Here is an 18534-nt window from a genome sequence, read left to right as displayed (position 1 = left end):
TTTTGTCCTGGTTCATAACATGGAACGTTGTTTCTAGGGTGATCCCCCGGCCAGAATGCGAAGCGTTATTTCTCTTGAGGTTCGCTCAGCTGCATTGTTAAAACCTATTAGAGTTATGCAATGTGGTACTATTTTTCCCTCGAGTTGCATTTGTGCAAGCACTCGAGGGTGAATAACACACGCACCACTTCCGTCGTCTATCATTATTCTTGTAACATCAGTATCTGAAATACGTAAAATGATGACAAGAGCATTGGAGTGAGGAAAAATAAAACTATTGGTATCTGACTTATCGAAGATTATACTTTTTTCGAGGTCATCATACCGGTCGTGGGTGATTGACCGCTTCAGCTTGTATGTGGTGGTAAACTGTATATGGTTGATTGTTGTTTCGTCGCCTCCACCAATGATCATTTGAATGGTGCGGGAAGGAGAGGGCTACTTTGGAGGGTCTTGGTGTTGTTCTCGTCCGCGGCCGACGTTGGCTCATCCTCGGTCACTCATCATCTCCTTCACGTGCCCTTGGTTCAGCATGTTCACTACTTCTGGCCGTAGGGCTATGCAGTCCTTGGTTTTGTAAGCCCGGTCCTAGTGAAATTCACAAAGGACGTTCGATTTTTGGGTACTTGGGTTGGACTTTATTTTTTGCGGCCACATCACCTTCGTGCCAAGCTTCTCTAGTGCGTACACTATTTCTGAAGGAGAAACACAAAAATTGTGAGTAGATAAGAGTGGGGGCATACCTCTCTCGTTTCGCTGAGTCCCTATGTGCGGCCTGGACGGCCCTTCCGTATGTCGAGGGGATGGAGGAAAGGTTGTTCTAACATAGGGTTGATGCATGTCTCGGTTGAGGCGTGGGCTTAACTAGTCTCTTCGACTGTCGTTACGATGATCTTTCCTCAGCTCCGTTTGGATCGACATGGGTTGGATCGTTGAGGTCGTCGTTGTCTACTCTCACCTCGGCGCAGTAGGCGTTCTAAATTTCTTCCCAAGTCGTCTGAGAGTATTTCATAAGCCTGCTTAACAACTTCCTGATCGCCCTCGACCCATTCCTGTTCAACCTATTTTGGAAGGTTGCTACTGCCATCCCTTCCGATATGTTTGGTAAGCTCATTCTTACCCTATTAAACTGAGCAAGGAAGTCCCTGAGTCCCTTGCCAGGCGATTGCCTCACGGCGAATATCGTTCACACTGGCCTCCGCTTTCTTAGCTCCAGCATGGGCGGTGAACTTGTCGGCCATTTCCTCGAACGTTGTTATAGACCATGCTGGTAATTGTGAGTACCAAGTTAAGGCTCCCCTAGTTAAGGTTTCACCAAACGTTTTTACTAGCACTGACGGTACTTGCTCCTTTGATAGGTCGTTGCCATTTACCGTTGTGACATAGTGAATGATATGATCTTCTGGGATTGTGGTGCCATCATATATCATCAAATATGGTGGCATTTTGAAAGTTTTGGGTATGGAATGTGGGGATGCCTCCTCTCTATACGATTGTTCGATGAATCGGCCGACATCCCGCTGTGGTAGCAGTTTTGGGGCGCCCGATATCTTATTTACCCTTTCTTGATGTTCTCTCATCTGGTCAATGAGTGCTTTATTTTCGTTTTCCATCTCTTCCATTTTCTTTAGAATGGTTGTCAGTGCATCATTACCTGCATCAACAGTGGTGTGAGCGTTACCTGTCAGGGGAGCGGGTTGTTCATCGGTAGTCATTGTGGTATCAGCTAGCGCGACATTTCTATTCGCCCTTTAAACGGGTTTGTCGAGTATGTCATTTAGGGTACTTGTCAGCCACTCCTCTAATAATTTTTTTACTGCTGGTGGTGCTTATTCAGTTGTAGACATGGAAGCTCCCTTTTCGCGTGAAATGGTTACACTTTCATGAGGGGGAGGTAAATCACTCTGCTTGGGCGTAATGCTCGGCGTCACATTCTCATTGTCTTCTATATCATCCTCGTTGATGATGTTCAAAATGTTGGTAGTGACACCCGCTATTGCTTTCTGTCTTGCATCTCCTTTTCCTGCTATTGTTAGTTTGTGTCCACGAGGAAAAGATGGTTGTCCCCTTTTTTTGATCTAGAAAAAACTAAATTTTAACTAAAAAACTCTCCACAGGCGGCGCCAAATTGTTTGACCAAAAAAATGTTGAACCTTTTAATTAAACTAATTAATGATGAGATATAGGATGAATCTTAGTTAAGGATAATAAATTCTAGATCAAATGTGTTGAGGAATCGATGTAGTGATCGACGTTTGATAGCGTTAAAGAGCACGTTTATATTCAATGAATGCTAATAATGTGATAACATAAATAAGCAATAAATGTAATAAAAAGGAATCTACTACCCAATTATTGTATGATTTGGATGGTTCCTTCCCCTGGCAATAACGTGGAAAGAAGAGAGATGAAGATGGTTATGGAATCTTTGGATCTTGTTGATCAAGATCGAGTAATATGTACTTGAATAATATAATCAATGAACAAGACAACTTTTCGTATGTTCTCTTGAGTCAACTCTTTACAATGTCTTTTTCTTAGAAAGCCAATATCCTCATTTGTTCTCTATCTCTTACTATTTATAAGGGTTATTTCCAAAAAACCCTAAAAAGTACAGTGTGAGGAATATCCAAGGGAATATTCCTGGTTTCATCTTCTAAGCCTATCCTTCTGTCATAATTATAACTCATGTTGCTCGTCCTCAGCAACGAACCTTTATTTTAGGCTTCCCCTTTATTTTATTTTATTTTTTATTTTTATTTTTTTATTTTTCTTTCTTTCTCTTTTTATTACTAATTGCAGTTAAAATGTGACCGGATCCGATGAGGATTGCCTACGTATCACGATGCCGCGTGAATCAGATCTTGCGTAGTTCGGACTAACAAGTGCAAAAATAAAGAAACAAGTGTTCATTTTGCATTGTGCTCATCCTGCACATTTATTAGGGTGATTTAAGCAAAAATGATTTGGCTCAAAAATGATTTGAATATATTTTAGAAAGAAAGATCCGATTTTCGAACACGGCCTTTCAGCACTTCGGGGATGAAGATTTTAAGGCTGTGAGGGTCAATCGATCAAAACTTTAAAAGATGATTTGAAAGTGGCCGTTTATGCAAAGTCAGCCTTCCGTCGTCCCTTTCGGGAACATTTGGCTGTTTTGACAAAAACAGCATCACTTGATTTTTTATTTTTTTTAGAATGGTGACCCGATATTGGGAACATGGCCTCGCGGCTCCTCGGGGACGAGGATCCTAAGGCCATTGGGCCACTTGGTCAAAATTTAAAAATGACCAAAATGGCTGTTTGTGCAAAGTCAGCCTTCCGGCGTCCCTTTCGAGAACATTTGGCTATTATTGACAAAAACAGCATCACCCGACTTATTTATGACTCTTTTTTATCATTTTTCAAAAATGAAAAACTCAATATTGCAGACACGGCTTTTCAATGCCTCGTGGACGAAGATTTTTAAGGCTATGTGGGTCAGCTGGACCAAATCTTAAACATGACCCAAAAGGTGGCTGTTTATGCAAAGTCAGCCCTCCGGCGTCCCTTTCGAGAACATTCGGCTATTCTCGACAAAACAGCATCACCTGACTCATAAATTAAAATTCTGACGTTTTGGCCATTTCTGAAGAAAAGGGGAGGTTGGACCAGATGAGGGTTGCCTACGTATCTCATACCCTGTGAGAATCAAACCGGCGTAGTTCGGGCCAGATCAGAAACTACGGAAATATTTATGAATTTTAAACTTCTTTTCACTTTTTTTTTATTTTTGAAATTTCGAAAATATTTTAAAGAGATACTACAAATGAAACAAACATTTTTGAATTTTGAATTTTCCCCCTTTTTACTTTTAAATAAATACCTTTTTTGGATTTTGAAGGAATTTTTTATATATATATACCGGCGAGGTTTTTTTTATAAATAAACCGGCGAGGTTTTCATACTACTCGGACATTAGTTTTATTTTTCCAAAAATAAGTAATTATCTCCCTACGCTGCTATTTTTCTTTCCCTTTTTGATTTTTTTTTTTAGAAACCGGTCAGCACGCAGATCTGAAGCAAATAAATGCGCCAGCAAACGGGATGCAGCAGGATGGTCTCTTCATTTCAGGTTGCCTGTCCTAGACGGACCCAACCCCTGTGTTGAGTCCCCTACGTCAAATGCAACATGATGCAAATAAGCGTTCCTACTAGGGATCCGGCAAGAGGTTTCGTTATACTAGGTTTATAACCTGGGTATATGTTCTAGACTGTGTACCCGAGCGGACAACTCGAGTCGAGGAGGGGGCTACGTACCGGGGACCCGCGAGATCGTCCGGCTTTGTAACTTGTTCGGCCTCTTTCTTATTTCAGGTATTGACACTAACAGAATGGGGAGTCTCGACCAGCGAGCTTCTCCCCGGAGGTAAGAAGAGAAGGGTTTCGGCACAGTTTATATACAGTTCAGATAATATCAAAGCGGTAAAAGATAACATTTAGCACGTTATGCCAAAACATATAATAAAGATCAGATAATAAAGCCAAATATAACAATTATTCTAAGCTCGAATTCTCGAACCCTGAACCGGAGGTTCTGGGTTCTGAAGTCCCCAGCAGAGTCGCCAGAGCTGTCACACCTCCTTTTTGCGCGCCCGCCCCGAAGGGTAAAGTGCGCGATGGAGTTTTTCCAATTTAAGTGACAATATTCGAAATGGGATTATTTATTTAATTCAGAGTCGCCACTTGGGAAAAGTTTGGCTTTTGGTGTCCCAAGTCACCGGTTTATCATGAATCCCAAATCGAGGAAATTTTCGACTTTCCAAATGAAGTCTGCGAACCAGAAATTCTAAGTAAGGAATTCTGTTGACCCGAGGGAAGGTGTTAGGCACCCTCGAATCCCGTGGTTCTAGCACGGTCGCTTAAATTGTTATAATGGCTAAATATCTGATTTAAATATATGTTGTGACTTATGTTGCTTTTATTAAGTTTAAACCGCTTTTATTATTATCATTTATTTTTTATAGAATTGCAACGTCGTGAAAATGCATCTCGAACCACGTCACAATCAATGCACCCGTAGTTGTTAACACATTTCAACTTCGTTGAGATTTGAATTTGGGTCACATAAATGCGCACCCGAATTTAAGAATATAATTAGATCGCGCCTAAAGAGTCTGACGCGTTATTATCTTTGGGGAAGACAGTGAAATTCACTAAACAAGCCATTCCCAAATCCTAAGTATTTATTATGATCGATTATTGAGGGCCCCGCGATTTGCGTTTTATTTGGCGAGACTCGTCTCATTATTTGAAAGGATAAACCTACAGCGACTACATTTCTATTATGTTTGTCTCTAAAGAAAATGGAAGAAAGAAAATACATGCTATTAAATTACATGCTTGGCCAATTCTGGCCTCTTATTAGTTATTGGATTAATTCTCTGCGAGGTGGGGAATTTTGTGCCTTATTGAACATGCTTTCAATTTGATAAACGAAATTGCATACAAGGTAAATAGCATGCTAAGCTCATCCTAGACATCTTTCAAGTTTAAATTTAAGCTAACTTTTAACTAGACTAATAGAATTGATTACTAGAAGCTACTACCAATGGGATTCGGACATGGTCCTATAAACTGCCTAACGAAACCCAATTTGATAGAGTTAGTTTAAATGGCCCAGAATTACGATGCGTCTTTTGCCGAATTAAAAGCATCCTGCCTTACATGTTTAAAATAAAGATAGAAGCTGAGATTTAAACTGCCAATATACTAAGCACATGCGCACTCTACGTCATACAGACAACTAAAATCAATAGTGTTAAACAAAATAAAAGCTTCTATTAAGCACACACTGCATAATGTATTTTTCTATTGAGCTACAAACTAAAAATTACACAAATTTAAACACATTTAAAAAAACTGTAAGTGCAGCAGCCGATGATTAAAACTCATTTGCATCTTTCATTTCATGATTTTAACTGTTACATCAGTATGAGATTCAAATGTGTACCTGGAAAGTGCTTACAATCGAAGAGGCAGAAAGTCAGTAGGGCAGTAGTAGCATACACAAAGCAGCAGTACAACAGGACTTAGTAAAACCAATAACAACAGCAGCAAGAATCTCCAGGAAAGAATAGAACCCAAAGAAGAAGCCAGTAGCTTGAAAAGTAGTGCTTGAAAAATCAACACACAACTAGGCTACCCGATAAATCCCACAGTACAAGAAGATTGCTAAGATTGCAAGCAGAGACAATAAAACAGTAGTTTCTGAGCAGAAGACAAAACTGAAGTTCTTTGTTTGCGAAACCTAAACTTTAACAGACTAAGACCCTGGAAAATTCTTCTTTATGGTTTTTAAAACTCTTGCTCTCTTTCTGATTTCAGTACTCTCTCTTTTCTGATTTTTCAGAATTATCTCCTATTTTCAGAACTCTCTTTCTAATTTTCAGAACTTCTTTGCTAATTTTCAGAACTAAAAAAAATCTGAACTCTCTACTGTCTGCTTCCCCAGTTTTTAGCTTCTGTCCCTCTCTCTTCTTATTTTCCCCTGTTCCTCTCCTCCTCCTAAACTGATGGAAAAACCCCTCTACTTATAGCCTCAGCCCATTCCACAGCCTGTTAGACAAACTCAATTCCCTCCCATGTTCTCTTGCTGTTCTTTCCACTCAACAGATTAAAATAAATCCCCCTCCCATGAGATTCTCCTGACAAAAACTCTCTTTTCAATATTAAAATGCTTTATCATTTTATTAAACTAAACCAAAACATGGGCAGCAGGAATGTATCCTGACAGCACATGCTGTCCAATTATTCTAATTCCCTACTTCTGACAAACACATGTTGTCACTGGTTTCCAGCCATTAAAGTCACTTAATATGTCATTAATTCCACTATTGGTCAATTAATTCCATTAGTTGAATCAATGTTTTAGTACTTTATCGTCAGCTCACTTGCCTTTAAGCATTTCAGAACTTTGTAAACCCAGACCAAACCTTTTAAAACCCCTGACCATTACTGTTTTATCCCAACTTCAACAAAAAATGAAATTCTGAACTTATGGGAGTTCAAATTCAACAACTATCCTAACTGAATTCCAACTATTGTATTATAGCTAACAAATCATTCACAGATAGTTTCAAACAATCAGCTAATCGACAATGGTTCGATCAAATCATATGAAGTTTATCAGAAATCAGGACATTTGAACATTCAGTCCTATAAAACTAATCAACGACATTTATCTAATCGACTATACTAATTATAACACAGGACAAGCAGTCGACCAAACAAACAACACAAAATAAGGCATAAAACTGTTCTTGACAATGTGCACGATACAGGGGAAAACTAGACATTATTGATTTGACGATGTTAATCACATTGAAATATGTATACTACTATACGGATTCAACATAACAGAATAAACAATCGACCAAATAACAGGTCTTATGGAGATGGAGAACGACTGACAACAGAAATCCCAAAATAAACAAACAAACTAAATAAACATGCCGATAAACTAATCTAGACTAAATAGATAACAAAAGGGAACAATGAACGAACCAGAAAAGCTTAAACACAGATGACCCAGGCCCGAGATTGATTTGCCCATTTGAGGTCGAACAGATCTTAATCGAGGTGTTCTCGACTGAGAACACTTTGATTAGGGTCTATTAGATCCCGAACTTCCGTTAAATCTAAACAGACTCCACAAATTCTTGTGCTCTAGGGTTTGAATCTTCAGATTTGGGGTTTTGGGATTTGTGGGTAGATTCGGACCAAACCAAGCTTGGTTTGGTCACGAGGGAGGTCAGGGGAGTGTCTAGTGTGAATCTGGGGTAGATCGGTGTAGATCGTGGTTTTGCTCGAATCTTCAAATGAAGATTCGAGAACCTAGGGATTGATTCGAACTAAACGGTTGGTGGATTTGGATTCAGGGTGATTGAGTGGTCCTAGGGTGTTAGTCTGGTGGCCAACGGCGTTGATGCCGCCGGGTTTCAAACGGAAGGGGGCTAAGGAGGCTTAGGGTTCTAAACCCAGGTCCGTCTCTGAAATGAGAGAGACGGAGGAACAGTGAGGAGGGGGGTCTGGCTTGGGGGGTGCGGGGTGAAAGAGGTGAGCTTATATACGAAATGAATGGTTCGATATTGGCCGTTAGATCAATCGAGATCAATGGCCTGGATCCAAAGGTTAATCAAACGGTGTCGTTTGGTTTAGTATTGGGGTCGGGATTGGTCCGGGTAACGGGTCGGGTATGGGGTTATGGGTGAGTGATCTGGACCGTCAATCTAGTGAGATTAACGGTCCAAATTGAAGGTGACACAACGACGTCGTTTGGACGGTCGTGTGGCCAGCTTAATTGGACCGGGCAAAAGGGATTTGGACTGGGCTATTTTGGTTTGGGCCTGTTCTTATTTAGTTCAAATTGGCCCAATCCGGAAACCCCTCTCTTTTCTTCTTTAATTTCTAAAAATCCCACCTAAATTGTAAAACAATTATTAAACAACTATCACACACATTAATATTCAATAAAAAATAAAATCACTCAAGGACGACAAATAGAATAACAGCTGCATATTTTATGATTTTCCTTTTAATAACCGAAATACGGTTTAATCACACACGATATATTTTTTGTATTTTTGTTTGATAAGACTAAATGAGAATGGACAAAACCACAAATAACTATCAAAAATGTCACGTAAATTCCAAAAATTGTACAGCAAGACCATTTGTTATTATTTTGATTTCTTTTGGAGTGATTGCGTAAACAAAAATCACGTGCTCACAATCGGTAATGTAAAAAGGGAACATAATTATAACTGTATAGACTATTGTGAATTTTTATTTTATTTTCTCAGTCTATAAATCCTTCTTACATAGATACTATGCTAGAATTGTTATCCGATAAAATATTTCGCACCAAATAAAAGTTATCGTATAGCGAAGGTATATTTAATGTGGTAAAAAATAATTTATCAAATTTTCATGAATTTTTCAGTAATAAATCGTAAGTTCAATTACCATAATTAGTAAACTTTATTGAGGCTAACATGGCATAGTGATCCATTTACCATTTGTTTTTAAATCAATATTGCATGCTTATTAAGGCTTCAGGTGAATTCTGAGGAACATTGTTACAGTTCAATGATTCTATACTTGGTGCCCAACTTTTGGAAAAGCTGAAAGATTCTTCTCTAGTGATATCTAATTTGATAAGAAATTCAAATTTGTTTTCAATTAATAAAAAACATTAATTTGATAAGATTCTTTCGCATACAAAAGGGACATGACCTGAGGCTAGCGTATTTGGATGTATAAAAGTAAGAATTAGCAAAGTATGAGCGGTAAATTTGAAGCAAATGCGGTTTAATAAAAATAATGCTCTAAAGCCAGATTCTAATAAGAAGTTTTAATTTTTAATAAAATTTATATAAGATGCACATGTGCAAAAAGTTAGTGTTGTCTTTTTTTTTTTTTCCTTCAAACTTTTTGTTTATTATCTCATCATCATCACATGTGGATTTAGAGGGGCGGAATGGATTCATTCGAACTCCTTTCGTCGAAAAACCATACTGTATACATAAGGCAAAATCTGTTATTTCTATCTCTATATATTGCGTTTTGAATCTCTTTGACACAACCTAAAAGCATAGCTTAGTGGTTAAGGAGATTTAAAAATTTTGTGAGATCACTTGTTTAATTCTCACTAACCATAATTTTTTATCTTTTTTCTTTTTTGAATTTTCTTAGTGAAAATCCTGTCTCCGCCACTAATCATTATCATACTATATTATAGGTGTAAAACTTAAAGTTGAAATTGAATTACTAAATTATCCATCAAAAGCTAAAAGACCATTTGATTGTTCCTTTAAAATACTACTCTTATACTAGTTTTGTACCAAAAAATGAATTTATATTTCAATAAATGATAAATATCTATAAAAGTTAATTAAACTATTTGCCTGGGAGGTCATTTATATCTTTTTATATCTAAAGTTGGTTTTTGCCCTTTTTCATACTTATTTGTTTACTGTTATGGCTTGATTATTATTCTTGTATTTCTTACCCTTAGATTTTGTTATTAAATGTTATTTATTTTGCTTCTCTTATCTTATTATCTTATTCTTGATATTACTTCTCTTTTATGGTTTTTCTCACTATTGTATTGTTTTAAACTATTATGATTGTGCTTAATTTGCATGTGCAGGGGTCAATCGGAAACAATCTCTCTACTTTCGTAAAGTAGGAGTAAGCTAAGGTTGCATATACACTAGGGGTGTTCAAATCGAACCGAAAAACCAAACCAAACCGATTAAAAAACCTGACTAAGTTTGGTTTGATTTGGTTTGGTAGGTATTGAGTAAAAATACCCGAACCAAACCGACATATAAATATATAAATTTTATTTATATTTTTAAGACTTTATAGTGATTTTTCTTTAGAAAATATAGAAATATTTGGGATTTCTCATGTATTAACCTTGAAAGTGTAAATTAACGAAAAATTATTTTTAGACGACTAAGAAAATAACTATCATGTGTTACTAAAAAATTTCTATAATTAGAATATTTTAATAGATCATATGTTTATCAATTTTTCCATATTTACTAAACATATATTCACTTATCAAAGCTTTATCTATAATTTTAATAAAGTAAGATTGAAATAATATTCATGTAACAAAAAAACCCAAAAACCCAAAAAACCCAACAAAACCGAACCAATCCGAACCGATATAATTGGTTTGGTTTGATTTTGATAAAAATCGAACCAACTCGGTCCATATACCCTCCTCATGCTCCACTTATAAAGTTACACTGAATTGTTATTGTTATTGTTGTAACTTTTTTTTTTTTTTTTTTTTTTTAGCAAACCGGAAGTACGTGAAGAGTTGTGAGGACAATAAGAAGTTGTAATAGTGAGGCAATGAAGAGTCAAAATATTCATTAATCCCTTAATGTTTGAGGTAATGAAGAGTCAAAATATCCATTAATCCCTTAATGCTTGATGGTGGATGATTAATATTTTCGGTTCTCAAATTTCTTCCCATAAAGCTTTCTCCTCCCTTCCAGCTACACATTCATTCTTTTTGAGCTCTCTCCCTTTTTTTTCTTTTTTCTTTTCTTTTTTTTGCAGCGTTACGTCTATGGCGAAAGCACTACCAAACCAAGCAATGGGAGTTATTGGTATCTTCTAGCTCATTATTTTCATTTGTTTTCTTTTTCTTTTGCTCATGGTTATTTTTAAGTCTCCTTTAGTTTTTATTATTTACTATATAAAGAGTTTTATACTTTCATTTCGACTGAATAATCAGAGACTAAGATAACTTGAAACGGAAACTGTTTATTTACGTTATAAAAAGCTCTTGTAAATTGTGTATGATATAGTAATCTATGCGATTGATAACTAATTTTTTGTTGAACTAAGCGCGCTGTTGTTTTGTGATAGGTTGGAATGCAGCATCATTTGTAATTCAATGCATGCGATTCCAACATCATTTGTAATTCAATGCATGCGATTCCAACATCATTTTAATCATGTGTTTGCAAATATTATTATTGTAAAAAATATATTTACTAATATGAAGATCTTAGTAGTTTAATCTAAAGTTCTAAGTAGGCATTTGGACATAAGAATTATAAAATTCCAAAAAAAGAAAAAATGAATTTGTTTTTCAAGTGAAAATGGTATTTGAAAATTAGAGTTGTATTTGGACATAAATATAATTTTGGGTTGTTTTTAAAGTTTTGTGAGTGATCCGAGTGAAAATTTTTAAATACAGCTTTTTGGAGTTTTTCAAAATTTCGAAAAATTCCAAGATTCATCATCAAGTGAAAATTGAAAATTTTATGGCGAAACACCGATTTAAAAAAAAAACTGATTTTTTTAAAAAGTAAAAAATTTCTTATGTCCAAACGGGCTCTAAAATATTTGCATTGGTAAAAGTAAGCATTATTTTTTTTTATACTGATTGAGTATAATTTTTTTTATTTATAAAATTTAATACTCCCTTCGTTTCAAATTAGATAAAGTACTTTTTTTAGCTTGTTTCAAAATAAATATCACATTTTTAAATTTAAAAATAATTCAATTTTAAACACTTTGTTTTACCCTTAATGAGAAGCTTTTATAATCACACAAATGTCATGTCCTCATAAAGCTTTTACCCCTTAAGCTTTTAAGACCACAAGTTCAAAAGTTTTTTTTTTTTTTAAATTTCGTGTCAAGTCAAACTATCTTATCTAAATTGAAACGGATGGAATATTATTTAAGCTTAAATAAAATTATTTTTTGGAATATTAAAGCAAATTAAAGGCTGTTGATAGATAAAAAAAAAAAAGAAAAAAAAAAGAAGGTGCTGTGGGTGACTTGACAATACGCTATGTTTCGATTGGTCATTGGGCGGTAAAACTAATAAGTTTCACTTTTTCTACTGTTTGATGGATTGTTCATCACACAACAAAAGCATGCATTCTTCTGTTTAGTCATTCAAAACAGAGAAAAAGGCTCAAAAAAAGACCACAATTAGTACTATGTCCTAAAAGAACGGAAACCGAAACCTCAGTTACTCCTCTTCTCAGTTCTCATCATCTGAGTTTGCCAAGAATTATTGTCCCATGCCTCTGAGCCTTGTTATTATTGCTTCTGTGAGCAAAAGCGGACCTATGTTCTGAATTAAGGGTTCACCGGACCTCGTTATTTTCATGATTTTTTTTAGATATATACATGTATATATGTGAAAAATAATTATATAATTTAATTTTTTATTTGAAATCCTTAATACTGATTAAGTAGTTTGCTCATAATCTCGTCACATTTAAATTCTAGGTCTGCCTCCGTCGTACTCCTTTTTGCTTTTTACTAGCTACTTCTTCTCAAAGGATGCATGGTGTCCCCACGAATTTATTTAAGTGATTGTTTGCTCGTGTGGTGTCCCCACGAATTCATTTTTACGTCATATTAAGTGATCGCTTGCTCGTGTGAGTTACATTCAAGGTTGAACACTTCCCTAGTTTGGAATGTTATGTACTCCCTTCAGTTTATGCAATAGTATTTCTATTTTAGTCCATTAAAAAAAGAGTAATACCTTTTAAAGTTTGAAAAAAAAAATTTTAATTTTATTTTTGTAGACAAAATTTTTTACCCGTATAAATATATATTATGACATGTTTAAAATTATAATTAAATTTAATATAACTACATAAATATTAATATTTTAGAAATCATAAGTTTTAATAATTTTTTTATGTTTTAAATTTTGTGACGAGTCAAATTATGTCTCATAAATTATAATAATAGAAATACTAGACTTAGAATGGACAAGATTGATTAAAACATCCCTAGTGGTAATATGAAGCAGACAAGCAGTAATATTGTACTCTATTATCTTTCAGATGGAAAACAATGAAAAACGAAATGCTGTAAGAAGAAAATATTATTTGACGACCCAAACACGTATTCTTATGGGATATAGGTAAAAGATAGTAAAATAAATATAATGGATTTCAAAGTAATCAACTCTAATTACCTAGTGGTTGAATTAGTGAGATGAAAATGCAAAGTAATATATGATGGAAGAGAAGATTTGCTAATTAAGACCAAGTAGCACCACTAATTAAGTGTGATATCTTAAAAGTTCAACCATATCATTGAACCAAATCTTTGACTTTTTTCAAGAAAGGCAGAATCCTTAGCTACTAATGATTCTCCCCCCTTTATGTCCGAGAACATAATATGATAACTTTATCAACAATGATATTTTTTAATTTAAAGTTTGGGTTAATTTATTTATCAAATGATTGGGCTCTTAGCCAGCACATGTTCGTTTCACTAAACTATTTGTCTTCCATATATTTATTAAACACGAATATAAAACCTTAGGATCCTGAACATTTTTCCTCATAGTGTAACCTATAGCTAGCTAGCTTCCAATCTAATAATCGGCCCCAACACTTTTATTTTATATTGGTTTAGCTTTGGGCAAAGTGCTATCTCAACATCGGACGTACCTGATTTTACTAGTACAAGATCGTCTTAATTCCCCTTTGCCATTTTGAAGAACGCAATTTAATTACGGTGTATTATCATTTTTAGTTCGCGCCATAAACTATTTATATTGGGTAGTCGAAAAAGTGTATAAAATCTGTATAATTTTTGTATATAATATACAGAATATATATACAAAAAATATATAAATTTTATATATTTTTTCGACTATTAATTTTACATCGGCTATGTAATGTCATTTTTCTTTTAATCATTGTGTTCAACTTGTTCTATTTTAAGAATGTTTTTTATCCTAGGTTCACAATGGTAAACTTCAGCATTCAATTCATTCATTCTTATTGTAAAAGATTCATTTTAATTGAGCATTTAGGGTTAAATTTGTATTCTTTAATGTTTCATTACTACGTCGGCACATAACCTATGAATATTTTAAAAAAATAATGAAATAGACTTAGTTCATTAAGTAAAAGACATTAACAGAAATTATAATATGACATATAACTCGTTAGCATGCTATTTCAGGTTGGACGGGAAAGGAGACGTGGTAAGTTAATCATGATTAAAATTATATATGTTGATAGTATTGTAAAGACTATCAATGTAATATTTTTTAGAAAACCAATTTTATTTATTATGAGATACTTATAGTTATTTTAAAAAAATTATTTTACTGCTAGTATATAAAAATCAAACTCATAATTATTATGGTGATTTAATATATTGTAGCATGTTACTTCCCTTATTTTCTGAGTAACTAATTTCATTTTATGCGAATTACTACCTGTCGTTATCTTTTAATGATAAATTAATGAAAAAATTCTTTTTGTTGCCATAAAAGTTGAACTAACTTTTTAGCAATCGGGCATATAAGCTCCACAACCAAGAAAATGGGTGTGATGATAAGAAAACTCACAGAGAAAGAGAAAAATTTAGATAGGACACGAGTCAAAAATTCATTTGGGGGGGAGATCAATCAAGGGGTAGATAACAAGTAAACTCGCGGACATGAGAAAAATGAAAAATGGCAAAAAATATGTAGACTAGGTATATGTGGTGTTTGAACAAAAGGAGAAAAGAACAAAGGGCATGAGTTTGAAAATAGAAATTTAAGTATGAATTGGCTTTGTTCATAGTATAATAATAATAATAATAAAAGAAGGGCAAGTCAGAACCCAATTGCATCAAAGAGTGCAGACCATGAGAGGTTAGTGAGTTGTTAACCCTTGAGACAATACGTCCAAATGGACCATACTCCTTCCCGCAATTTCTGGATCTCTGTTATTCTCATATTTCACTTCATTCCTAAAATTCTGTCCGGCCTCCATACAAAAAACAATATTTTTAACTTTAATATCTTGTACTGGATGTAAGCTTTTGAATGATAAAGTAATACATTTATTAGTTTAGTAAAAATTCAATTGCGAGCAAATTATTGCCGATTGTGAATAAGGAGAAGGTAAGAAGAGGATGGGAGAGTTTTCAGTGGTGCCTGTCTGGATGGTTATTATGTATCTTTTCATAATGTATCGTATATTATTGTATTGTACTGTATCGTATTGATGTATATAATGGTTGGATAGATTGTATTGTTTGTCGTCGTTTCATTATATCATGCACCAACAATATGAAAAATAAACTTGCAACATTATAAAGAAAAAGTATAGTACTAGATAAAATCTATATATATATATATATATAAAGTTGGGAAATGACCGGCTGATGTGGCATCCCTGAATGGCCAGCTTTCATATTTTTCTTTTTCCTGGTTTTTTTGAATTTTTTTGTTATTTCACTCCTTTTCTTCATTTATTTCTAATAGTATTTTATTAGCACACTACTCCAAATAATAACTGCTATTAAAATGCTAATAAACATCTCAAACATTAAGCTCACTAACCATTTTGTTTTACCCTTCACGATAAAATTTCAATTTGCCGTTTTTTTGTTTCCTCTTAACACACCCCACGTTTCACAGCTTCATGCCAAGGTAAAATCCCTTCTTCAGTTTATGGCATGTTGTAGCCGTTTGATTTTTTCTACTATCTTCTCCTAATAATTCTCCATTCATCCTCATAATTCCTAATTACAATGATATTTATTGTGTATTAATTTTTGATTATTAAATTGATGATTAATCTTCTGCCTATTGGTACTCTTTTTTGATGGATTATATATAGATGGTGATGAATGTTTTTCATACTGTAACTAGCTTGCTTTCTCTTGCTTTTTATTATTTTCTTAGAATGGCATACTCTTTCCTTTCAGAGTTAGCTCTTCATAGGGATAATTGGTTGATAAGGGTTAGAATTTGCAGAATGTGGGATTCTTTTAATCCCAAGAAAAATGGAGAGTTGATTGGCTTGGATATGATATTTATTGACGAAAAGGTACCTTCATGATTCTTATACTTTTATACATAGATTCTCTTCGTGTCTTTTCATCTCAAAATATTTACGTCTTTTCTTTTATCAACGCCACATAATAGGTATGAGTTCATTTTTTACTATTTTTATAGGCCCTACTCCTTTACCGATCTCTCAGTTCAATAAAAAAATGACAAAAACATTAAAAAAAAAGAGGATTATTTAACCCTGTGTTAATAGAGTACGAATATAAGATTCAGTTATTTATGTTTATTTCTACATGTATAATAAGCATTCGTATACCATATTAAGCCCTGTGAAACGGAATTATCCATCTCGATAATTGTTGAATTGGTCTACAGGTAGTAATCTCTTATTGCATCAAAAGCAAGTTCGACATTAATTTTTTTAAACCTCTATTTAAACAATTAAAGATTTATGCTTTTGGAAGTGCAAAGATGTTGGTACGTGTTATTTTTTGAGAACTATATATTTTATATTTGTTTGCATCTACTCAGAATTTTTTTCAATTACCATAGGTGTCTGTGGAGCCCAATATACCTACATTTGATCTCGCTATTACAGGACGCATGAATTGATCTTTAGGGCTACATAATACACAAATGCAATTCATATGTGGTCAGCTGGTTGAGTTTTCGCTGAGGTACTTTTAGTTACAAAATTTAACTTTTCTTATGTTGGTCTTAAAACTTTACGGCCATCTATAATACAAAACAATAATTATAACATTAAAAGAGTTTTAAAAACAATCGACTGATTGATGAATATTGTTCTGTTTTTATAAATTTTACACTGGTGAGATTCCGAAAAAGATTTCGCTTTAATGTATATTCTTTCTTATTTATTATTTATCTTTTATACACCTATTCTCTCATTTTCCTCTTTACCTTCCCATTCTCTCATTATTCCACTAAATCACTAACGACTCTTTCCTATTAAAAAAATAAAATAAATCCCTAATCATCCTTCTATTATCATTCAAATTGTTGATACACATCTTTTTTCAAGATCTCCAGCGATTCAAACAAACATTCAATTTACCCCTATAAATTCAAGAAAGACACCATGCAAGGAAGGTGGAAGGATGATTCAAAATAACACAAAATATAATACAACCACGAAGAGGAGCAGTTTTTAAACATCAGGTTTATTCCTAAACTATACATTATTCTTCCATTGTTCTACACAAATCATATTCCTTTGCACAAATACTTTTGTCTCTAAAGTAGCATAAAGATTTAAGCATATAAAATAATACATAATTATAGAGATCTATATTAAATATACATTAATAATATAATTCATGATATGCTTATATCTGCACACTAAAATTTGTCTTACATTATACAGGATTTCTACAATGGATAAACAAGATTATAGATCAACGACATCAAACTTCCTTGAATAATTGTCAAGGTAAATTATTTTTGCTAAATTAAATAATTTTATTACTTTACTATTCTTAGCTATATTAAAACTACAATTCGTCTTTTGTTACAGAGGTAGAAAAACAACCTGAACCCTCCATGGATGAGATGTATACAAGAATCACACAAATGAGGATAAAATATTTGAAGTATGAGCAAGCACAACTTAGAAATGAATTATATAAAGGAGTATTACCAGATAAATCATGCAAAGAATGACTATATGTATATTCGAATATTATGTTATTGCATTTGCAAAATTTAAGTTTATATTGTTACAAATAAATGTTATTTACCCCCCATTTATTAGACGCTCAAATTGATGGACTTCGTTTTTCATTTTCACCATATCTAATATCCAACGTGGGAATATGATTACATAATTATAGCATATTTAAATGATCGCGCGAAGCGCGGTCAAGTTCCCTAGTTATTATATAAAAAGGTAGGGTAAAATATAAAGATTGATTATTTAATAATAAGGAAGGACAAGATGAAAAAAAAAGAAGAGGAAACAATGTAATCACATCAAATCGGTCGTTTCATAAAGTGGTATTTTTCGTCGTTACATAATAACGAATTTAACGATACGATACAATAAAATTTAAGTAACAATCAAAACAAATATTGTATTTAAAGTAACAATGCAACGGGTAACAACCATCCAATACTGATAAATACGTGGGATTATGGGATTATGACGAATTAATTTATAAGTTAAAAGAAGATGT

The sequence above is a fragment of the Nicotiana tabacum genome, chromosome 7 (genome assembly GCF_000715075.1).
Source record: "Nicotiana tabacum cultivar K326 chromosome 7, ASM71507v2, whole genome shotgun sequence".
NCBI classification, from domain to species: Eukaryota; Viridiplantae; Streptophyta; class Magnoliopsida; order Solanales; family Solanaceae; genus Nicotiana; species Nicotiana tabacum.
Note: the sequence above shows the minus strand (reverse complement) of the source record.